The 10,743-nt window shown below is 36.7% G+C and overlaps 1 long non-coding RNA gene across 1 annotated transcript in view; it reads left to right on the plus strand.

Moving 5' to 3' along the window:
• The window catches only part of LOC310722376, a 12,131-nt gene extending 2,479 nt beyond the window's left edge, over window positions 1–9,652 (plus strand). The window contains exon 2 of the long non-coding RNA XR_014532355.1: window positions 5,929–9,652. This is a non-coding gene — a long non-coding RNA (uncharacterized lncRNA). The remainder of the gene's footprint in view (window positions 1–5,928) is intronic.
• Window positions 9,653–10,743: the final 1,091 nt, after the last annotated feature.

A 10,743-nucleotide genomic window follows, 5' to 3' on the forward strand; every position in this document is an offset into this window, starting at 1 on the left:
AAAAATAATAATAATTGCGCCATGGATCCATGTTGGTAAATACACTCTGTTTTTCTGAAAAATCTCGCACTATAACCTTTATGCAAATTTATTACATTTTTATTTTCTATTTATTTTACAATACACGGGCAGTGAGTTATTGAACAGTTCCATAAGTCTTAAATGTAAAAGAATAGACAAAGAATAGACAATAGTCAAAGAATAGACAATTTTTTAATATTGATTATTGTTATTTTTGAATTTTTTTGGGGGAAAACAAGGTTAAACATGCAACCCAAACACGCAATAAACAAACAGACTAATATGTTCGCGAACAGGGAAAAATATATCACATGCTATTTGCATTCTAACTGATCTGTAAATCCACCTTTTAAGCACGAAAGCCCAGCGGGAATAAAGATTTAAGGTAATCAAATAAAAGATATTCCCGGGTTGTGCTCGTGCATTAATAGTGCGCAAATGTTATATCTGATGCTCAGAAAACAATAATGTGCAATCGAATTCCCCCCCCCCCATCTTTTATTATCATAATTTCTTCGGTTTAGTCATTAGGATATGATGCATTCTAATCAACGATGCATTCTATTGAACATTTAGCATTTCTAATTTAGTAATATTCAATCCATGAGGAAAATGTGTTAAAGTTCTTAATTACTTGTAAATAGTAATAATAATGATATTGATATTTATAATAATAATAAAAATAAAAATAATAATAATAACAACAATAAAAATTTATCTTATCTTTTTGTTATCGTATTTTTTTTTTCTCATGTTTTTTAATTTGCCGTCCAATTTTGGCTACATTAGTTTTTCCACTTGAGCTAACAGGTGATGGAAGCTTATGGCAGCCAATTAGAGTCCTTACCCCCTTTCCTCAGTCAGCATTTCTTGTCAAGGTAATTTCATTCACAATTTCTATAAAATTGATATGCAGAAGAAATGCAAAAATGTTGAAAATATACATCAGTAATTAAGTAGTGTACTTTTATAAAGATCATCAAAGTGTGTGTGTACATATACGTATATACGTATATATATATATATATATATATATATATATATATATATATATATATATATATATATATATATATATATATATATACATACGTATATTAAATGAGATATATACACACATAAAATGTTAATCAACCATATAATTCATATAGTACACAATGGAAACTTCAGATCAGTAACAAGTCACTACTTACTACTTTACCGAAAAGCAACGTGTAATGTGATTATGTTTTTTGGGTGGCTATTAAGCAATCCTTCTTGCATAGCGTGATTGTTCTATGAATTATTCATTATGTTCAAGTCTTAAGCAAAGGCTGCCTAGTACATATTACTGATGTAGAGATCAAGATCTACTCAGGTTCAGGCTGATCAGGGTGTCGTCCGGAGTGTCCGACCGCATGAGAAGTAAAGGTGTTATAACATTTTAGTGTCGAAATCCTTGCAACAAGAACAAAATGTCAGATTGATGATTTAAGTATCACACCTTTTGAGTGTCAGAAGACCTCTTGTGAGACAGATAGAGCAAATCTTAAAGGAACAAAAAAAAAAAGGCCTTAGTGGTTCCCAGGTGTAGGAGTATGTAGCAAATTTGTTTAGAAATATTTCACTTGCTGATGCAATGCCTCACTGCCAGTGTACAGATGAGTGTACTGGTTGTGCTTGTGTGGGAGATAAGAGATAAGTCAGGAGCAAAGCGGAAATGAGAAAAGGTGTTTCTCAGTGTGCAGTAAAAATGTCAAACAGGCCTCGATCATCTCCATTATGTCAGAATGGACTGATCCACACCGCTCCACTCTCCAGAACTGGCCTTAACTGTGCCATCACATACTGTATACACATTTGATTAGATTTAGGATCAGCATTCATCAATAATTCTGTTTGCTGAAGCAACAGGAGTCTTTGTTCGCCATTGTCTTACTATATGTCTGAGTTCAAAGGGTGAGCTGGGATGTTTCCTGTGTAATGTAGCCAGCTAGCTGTTTGTAGCCCACGCTTGTGGGTGCCTATGTTTTTGTTTGTCAAACAGCTCCGATCCCCCAGGAGAGCTGTTTGTGGTAGCTCCCTGCTCAGGATTACATTAATCAAAGCGTTTTATTTCCCTGGAGATGTGACGGCACGAATCACCCCAAATCCCAATCAAATTGGATAACAGAGAAACACAAACTCTCTGAATGACCTCTCTGTCTTTTCCATTTCTCGTTTCTGGAGGAACGATGGATCTCCTGCAATTCCAGTTGCAGAAAAATAAAGCAAATGCATGTGCGTTCTTTGTAAAAGGGGGACAGCAGTGGTGGATGTAGTGAGTGCTGGCGTTCTGTACTGTTTTAAAGCAACCTGCGCTCACCAGTGGCCCGAATGACCTTTGCCTTTTTTTTTTTTCTTCTTAAAGTTAATACAGTTGTGAGGTTAAAATCAAGTCACATCCAGGTGTGAATAAACCACTGATTCACATGCAGAATTTGCATACATGTGACTTTGTGTTTACCCCCCCCTACACACATTGTTCATTGACTTTAATATAACTTATTTATCTTCATATGTAATCACATGTTGTTCATGTGATGTCTCACATGCAATGTTTATGGAATTACAGTTATAATTGCATGTGAAACAACGTGTGATAATTTTTTTATAACGTTGTGATTATATTATTACTGATAATGTAATGAATAATAGCACAATATCACTGCTATTCGTTTAAGTCTATGGAGTAGAAAGTGTTTTAATCCAATCCACTATAAAACAAGTTTTAATATGACCTTTGAGTGGAGGTGTCAGGAATAAAAATGCTCACAGTGTAGCTTGGTTAGGGTTAGACAGGCCTTGGCTGTTCTGAGAACCAATTTTCGATGACATTGCTAGAAAGTATGACCATGTAAGAGCTTGGCTGAGGGAAAAAGAAATAAAGAATGAATAATTTTGGGCACAAAATCAAGTATTGAAATAATTACAGGTTAGCAAAAGGTTTGCACTACTCGTTATAGACAATCTGTCCAACATACTTAGCCATTTAATCAAGCAATGGGCCTGTCTGAAAAGCTCAGTATGAGCCAAAAAGGATTTTGAATGGAGAACATATACAACGCCTGCTAAAACCCAAAATAGGCTTAATGTTCATCCAGAAAACTGTCCCACTGTGGCCATGTAGTTCCAATATGGCAACATTTAGCTAACTCACCTTCCTTGTCAGAAATAACGCTTTAAGGAAAAAAAAAAAATTGTGCTATTTGCATAAAAGGAAAAAAGTGAGTGTAGGCTTGTCAGCATAATGACTCTATTATAAAGCTGGCATAAATACAACTAGCAACACATAGTCTATTACAGGTAACGCAAATAAAATAAAGGCTATAATTTGTGCTGCTGTATTATATCAGTGTAGCTGGCATGCAGTGTGGGAGATTCATGGGGAAAATCAAGGAGGAAACGTCGGCCTCTTTATGGCTCCGGCGCACAAATTCGGCACTCGTTCTCCCAGGCCAATCAGGGATAAATGATGGGCTCACTGCTGGAGTTAGCTCCATCCACTGTGTGCTAACACTGCTGGAGCTGTGTTGCTGGCAGCTACACTGCCTAGCTAGTCTTTTAGAAGGAGCTGCCTGCTGATACGAAGTGATGGTTCATCATAACCTGCAAATGAAGTGAAATGCATCGTGGGACTTGCGTGTCTTCTCTCCGGGAAGGATTTTTCTTAGTGCTTCTGTTTTGTTTGGTGCAGTGTAGAAGGGTGTCTCATAAAACAAAAAAAAGAAGTAGAGGGAAATATGTTCTCTGTGAATCACAGAGTTTGTCAGAATGTGGATTGCATACTCGTGCTCTTGTATGTGTGACCACGCTCGGTGGTCGGGAGGCCTTGATTCATGCAAACGTTACGTACTTTTGATGTTAATAACCCTCTTCGTTATTCAAGCTACGGTCGAGCCCATTTGTTTAGAAATGGGTTTGCATACATCTTCTGCGCCTTGTGCTTGCCTCATACTGTATGTTCTCCCATAGCTTAGACGCTCCGGTGCCAGATCCCTCTTTTCCTTCCTTCTTTCTTTATGCACACACATGCCTGCAGGGCAACAAAAGCAACATTGAGTAGCGCGTTAACTTCTGTGCCAAACTGCCCACCACATATTACTCAATGCCTGGCTGGGGCACACAAGACCGACTCATTTATGGGACGCTATATTTTTTTTAATCATCTGAGCTAACTTTTATTTAAAATGTGAACATAGGGCACGTTTAACAAGGCGCTGAAGCTGAATAATAGCCAAAGCAAGTGCAACATATGTGTCTCATGTATAAGGTGGAAAGGTCAATGAGTCCAATTTGCAGTGCACATGGTAATACCTCTGCAGTATTACAGCTGTTTGGTGTGTATGTGAAAGTGACAATGTAAATTGGAACCACACATACATACACAGCACACACACACACACACACACACACACACACACACACACACACACACACACACACACACACACACACACATAAATTGAAAATGTTTTAAAAAAACACAATATACATATCTTTTCACTATTTTAATTATTTACTAATCAATGTCTCACTGTCTATATTTTTTGGGAGATATAATGCCTACTTTGAGTTTTTTCCTCACCCCTAATTAGAAATTTTAGATTAAGATTTAGATTTATTTTATTTTTATTTTCCAAGTCTCTCTCTTTGAAGTGAATAATCATATTTAAATGCTGTAGGTTTATACATATGATCTGCTGTTGTAGTCATTAACAATGTCTTCCCGAGACTCATTCACAACAAGATCACACTAAACATACCTGAACAACTCCAACTTCCTTTTGCAGTTAGTTCTTCTTAAGGTTTCTTTCTCATGTGGTCTCAGGGAGTTTTCCTTTGACTCTGTTGTATGGTTTAGAGACAGTGGCATTGAGTAAAAGACAGGAGGTGGAGCTGGAGGTAGCAGAGCTGAAGATGCTAAGATTTCTATTGGGAGGGATGAGGATGGACAGAATTAAAAATGAGTTTATTATGTAGGACGTTTTGGAAACAAGGTAAGGCAGGCGTGATTGAGATGGTTTGGACATGTGCAGAGGGAGAGGGACATGGCGTATATCAGTAGAAGTATTCTGAGGATGGAGTAGTAAAGAAGTAAAGAAAGTTTAAGGAGGAAGTTTCTGAATGTGGTGAGGGAAGACATGCAGGTGGTTAATTTGAAAGGGGCAGATGTAGAGGACAGAGGGGTATGGAGACGGATAATCCGCTGTGGCCACCCCTAATGGGAGCAGCCAAAAGAAGAAGAAGAAAAAGACTGTTGCCTAATTAGGGAACTAAATCAACATCTGCAAAAACTGCTTTATTACAAAACCTGTTGAATTAAATAGAGTTGAATTGATTTCTGTAAAGCTACTTTGTGACGGTTGTGTTTGTTATGAAGAGTCGATAAATGGAAGTCGAAGGCTGAACTTGTGTTATGATATTCTCCAAGTGAAAAGTCTGCTACAAGGGAAGAGCTTTTCAACACTGTGGATACTATAAAGTGAGAATAAAACATGACACAATGGAAAAACAGACAAAAACAACACCGGAACAACAAGAATTCAAATTAGATTTACAAGGCACATTTAAAAGCTTATTAATACATGCCTCTTCACAACCCCCTGAGGGAATCTTCTGCACATAGATTACAGCTCAATAACTAAAAAGAATCTGTATTTGTAGTATTTTCTTTCCTTCTGATATGATGAAAAATCGATTCACAGATTTGCAGCAATGCATAATTCATATATTCGAGATCTGCTTAAAGTGTGTACCGTAAACACCAACTAAGTGTGACCTCAAAAAGGAAAATGTTCATGTTTTTGATACAAAAAGTGATATACGGTACTTGTGCCCTTTTAGCTGTTTCTAATAAAAATCCTGTCACTTTTCTCTTTTTTGCAGAAGAAGACTGCCCTCGTTCCTTCGCTCCCTCCCTCCACTCATCTTCGACTCTCCATTTTTTTTATTTCATTCAGGGATTGGGGCCTCTACTAGAGACCTGGCCTCACTCTTCAGCCAAGAGACAAGAGCCATGGCCAGGCTGCAAATGTATACACACAGACATGCAAGCATCATTTCTCACTTTTTATGCACACTTCCGTTTTCAGCTCACACTATCATTGTAGCCTTTCTCCTGCTGGCGATTTTTCCTTGAGAGACTATAAAAAATATGCAAATGCCATTGTTAAAGAAGAAAGCTATAGCATTTGTTTTTCCATGCTTGTAGAGAGGTGCACAGAAAGGGGAAAGGAAAGCATTTCACATTTATCTCTTTATGAAGACGGACAGAAAAAGAGGGACTATGTGTACTAGATGACCAGGTAGGATATTAAAATTAGCTCCCAAAAGCAGCCGTCGCCCGTTATTATACTGGGCCCCTGTGTCAAGAGCGCCGCTCTGGGGCTCTCTCTCTCTTTAATCATGGACATCAGGCCTTAAACACATGCCATCGAGCTCTTAAAGAGTGCAGAAAGTGTGGAGGCACATTTGCAAAAGCCCTCATGGTGCCATCTACACTTTTTTTTTTTTTTTTTTTAAGTGATTACGGAGACGGCTCAGATCAAAGGCTCTGACAACTCGGAGTGCACGCCAAGAATGAGCTGCACTAATCGCGCCGAAGACTCGGGCAACAATGCAACACACGCATAAAAAGATTATCGGGAGACAGAGAAACGTCTGGGGTAGTAAATACGGGATTAGATTTATTTATCATTATTATAATTTTTTTATTCCAACGCCACTGATAATACGAAGGAGATCAGCAAAACATTGATCAATAAATATTAATTATTAGAGGTTGGGGGTTATGGAAAAACATTTTCGCATTTAGCAGGAGATCAGAGCTCAGTAGTCAAAATGGGGTTGAATAAAATTCCTCTCATAAGACAGTAACGTCTCTATATAGTGCTTTCACATCACATACTTCCCTCTGATTCCATTAGATTAAGCACAGAGTGTTCATTTCCTGTAGCTATGCACAATACCTGGAAAAGAAGCATGTGTTTTTCATCTTTTTATTTTATTTATTTATGCCATTTCATTTTCATTCCTTTTGACTATAAGTGAATTACTCGGAGTAAAACATGCTCGGTAGCTGCAATAACACCACTAGGCCGTGCACGACTGTTACGTTTATTGTTTCGAAAGCATTAATATCAAAATATAGATACAATTTGAGATAGTATACAGAACAGATCTATACAAAAATAATGATAAATGTACGTTTATTAGTGCGGTACAACGACAAGTAATATAATACAGCCTTCATTTTCTTTAACTACAACCCCCTTACCATATACACTACAGGTAAGACCTTCAAGGACGTAATCCCACCTGACCTCTCTGTCACGTCCTGTGCAATGCTTTCCAACATTTCTTTCTTTTTTTGTGTGTTATAGTTCCCTTTGTGGACTTTGTAATCTGTGTACACAGTGCTGGTGCGTGAACAATAAAGGTTCTGTGAGCTCAAGCCATCTCCTCTCTCCGCCTGCTGTTTACTGTGTCACTCGGAGCCACTCTCTCGCTCCATCCTGCGAGCTCTGGAAGCTTGCCAGAGCCCTCGGATTCAGAGTGGTCTCGCTCTCTGAACAGAGGCCAAGACAACGAGCTTTTCACCACAGCGGACGAACTTCTAGTGTCGCCAGCCGCGGAGAATGAATCTGCTTTTATCTGCCAGCCCAGTGCAGTACAATGAGTCTTCCTGTGTACGTAAGCATGAGACAGCATAGAGGGAGATAGAAACAGAGGACGAAAGGGAGAGGATGAGTGAGAGAGGAGGTGGTGGTGTGAGTTGGAGTTAAAAAACAAAAAACCTTTAAAAATTCTTGTTGAGTCTAAAGATTTAGCTGCAAAACACACACACACACACACACACACACACACACACACACACACACACACACACACACACACACACACACACACACACACTCACACACACAAAGAGCGTTTGAGAAGAAAGAAGGAGGCAGGTGAGTTATTAAATGTACAATAATTTATGTACAGTTACATTATAGTTCCTCAAGGTACAAAATTTTTTTTTTAAGACCTTTAAAAGTAAAATACTTTTTTAAGAACAGATGATGTTTAGAACTGAACACACAATTTTCTTTGAAAACAGTGTAATGACTGCAGGTATCTACATTTTGAAAGGTAGGAAATGTTCATTTTGAAACAATATATAGATTTAGCAGTTTTGAAATAAAGTACACAATTTTTGTCCCCCGCTTTAATTATGACTCCAGTAAAAGTACTCCTTATAATTTTTTTTCTTGAGTAGAAGTACAAAAGTACTTACTTTAGTACGTATTTAAGTATCCAAAAGCAAAAGTATTCAAACCTGCAATCTATGGATGATTGGGCGAAGGCTTTCTAATAGCAGTATGTACAACATATTTACATAAATGAACGTAACTGTACATACATGAATTCATAATGTGCAGAAAAAAGAAAGAAAAACAAATAAAAATGTTTTCATATTATATGACATGGGAAAGTTTCCTGTAAGAAAATGATTGTTGGGGATTTATGCAGTTTGCAGTTTTGTTGCTTCCAATCAGTTTTCTGCCCCAGGAAAGTCTAGAGAAAAGGGGGACTTTGCACCTTACATGCTTTTTTTTGTCTTATTAACTAAAATAAAGGAAAACAAAAGACTGGCAAATGGATGTCTGTTTATAGCTGCAATAATGTATGCCAAATGGCATGAATGTAAATGTAATGCAAATGTAAATAATGTTCTGTTCATGATAATAGGAACTCATTTGCTTTCTGGACATTTTCACAACATTAAATTAATTCAAAAATGAATCCTGAAACAATATTTACATATTGGCAGATCTCTGTGGTGTAAAAGAAATAAAGAAAATACGGCTAAATGTGCTGATAAAAATTTGGTTGGTCATAAATATTATCACAGCGTCATTGAGCATTTCCCTATAACAGCATGTCCTGTTATGTTTATTAGTTAATGCTTTTGATATACACATTCATGGATATATCATGTGATAAATATTTAGAATTTTGATCATATATGTATAGGTGTCTTTAAAAAGTGAATAATTTCTTTATACAATATATGTTAATTACTTTGTCCATATGACACACACACACACACACACACACACACACACACACACACACACACACACACACACATAATCGATTTCCTAATCATTAGCAGTGGCCAGCGGAAAAAAGTAACTTCTGTGCAAACGCTGTCAACACCGGCGTAAACCATCTGACCGCTCTTTATTGAATGCCATCGAGTGACCAGGCCCGCTCATTGACCCCTACAGTCTCTAAGGCCTGGCTTTATCGGCTTACACATGGTCCACCGGATCATCTGCCACTAAGGGGATTCCTTTTCTGCTAACTGGTCATGGATACTTTCAATAATCATTACCATGCCTTTACAGCTAAATATTCTAAGACAGAAAATAAACCAATGATTTTTATTCTCATTTCAAAAGTTTTTTTTTTATGCTAAACGTTTAAATTTATACTGTTAAACACAGATTAACTTAAGAAATTGCATGAAATACTGTGTATGAGGTCATACATTTAATAAGATAATAAAGATAACAAATGTAAATGGTTGGATTTATAAATAAATGAAGTTGCACAAAAAGGTACAATGCTAATCCTAAATGCTATCTACCATTTACCATTTACCATCTAGAATCAACCTGATCAGCAACAACCAGCTAAAAGTAGCCTGCAGTGTACAAAACCTTTCTAATAATATTAAACTAAAGGTTCAGCTAGAAAATATTAAATATAATAACCAGAAAAAATAGGATGATAGCTGAAAGTGAAAAATAGAGTGACTAGCTAAAATTAGCCATATTATCTAGAACCAGGCTGGTCCTACTGAAAATGGACATGATTAACAATTACAATCAGCATGACAAGACAAAAATAGCCTGACCATCTAGAACATAGTTATAGTTAAAAATATTTTTTTATGTTTTACAATACAACAGAAATATACAGCTATATAAATAGTAATGTATTGTGCAATGTATCTGAAGAAAATAAATAAATACATTAATAATGAAATAAAATATATTTCATCATTCAATACAATCATACAATAAGCCAATAAAATATTATTAGCAACACATTGCAGCAAATCATGCAGATAATGCTAAGGAGCTTATGCAACATACAAATGGGGGAGGTGTATGGGGGTGTTGTATCCTGGTGACTTTTAACATGGTTATTGTGTATTTCAAAAAGTGATGATATGCTAGTATTTTTTTTACACTAAACAGTCTAAACAGTTTAACTCTCTAGAGTTTTCTATACAGTTTGATGCATTTTATTGTGTTGTCAGAAAAGGAGAATTTTGAGAGTGGACAGACAATTGCAAGGCTGCCTCAAGTGGACAGGAGAGCTTGGGTCAAATAACTGCACTTAACAACTGTTTTGAGCAGAAAAGCATCTCAGAATCTGACAAAACATGTTGAAGAGCGACGCTCCAAGGCTACAGCATCACCAAAATGGAAGATTAGAAATCACCCAATTGGTATATTTAATTTAAATGGTAACAAAATAATGATTACATACAGTATCCTTCTTTCATCATCAGAGCCTAATCATGCAGGTGTCCTTATCAATCACAGTGAATAGTAAAAGTAATGCATTGATGCATTGAAGAGTAAAACAGAGGGTCTGATATCAAAAGTGATACAAAGAAATCGTATTCAACCCAGCTTT

This window comes from Silurus aristotelis (assembly GCF_946808225.1).
Source record: "Silurus aristotelis genome assembly, chromosome: 2".
NCBI classification, from domain to species: Eukaryota; Metazoa; Chordata; class Actinopteri; order Siluriformes; family Siluridae; genus Silurus; species Silurus aristotelis.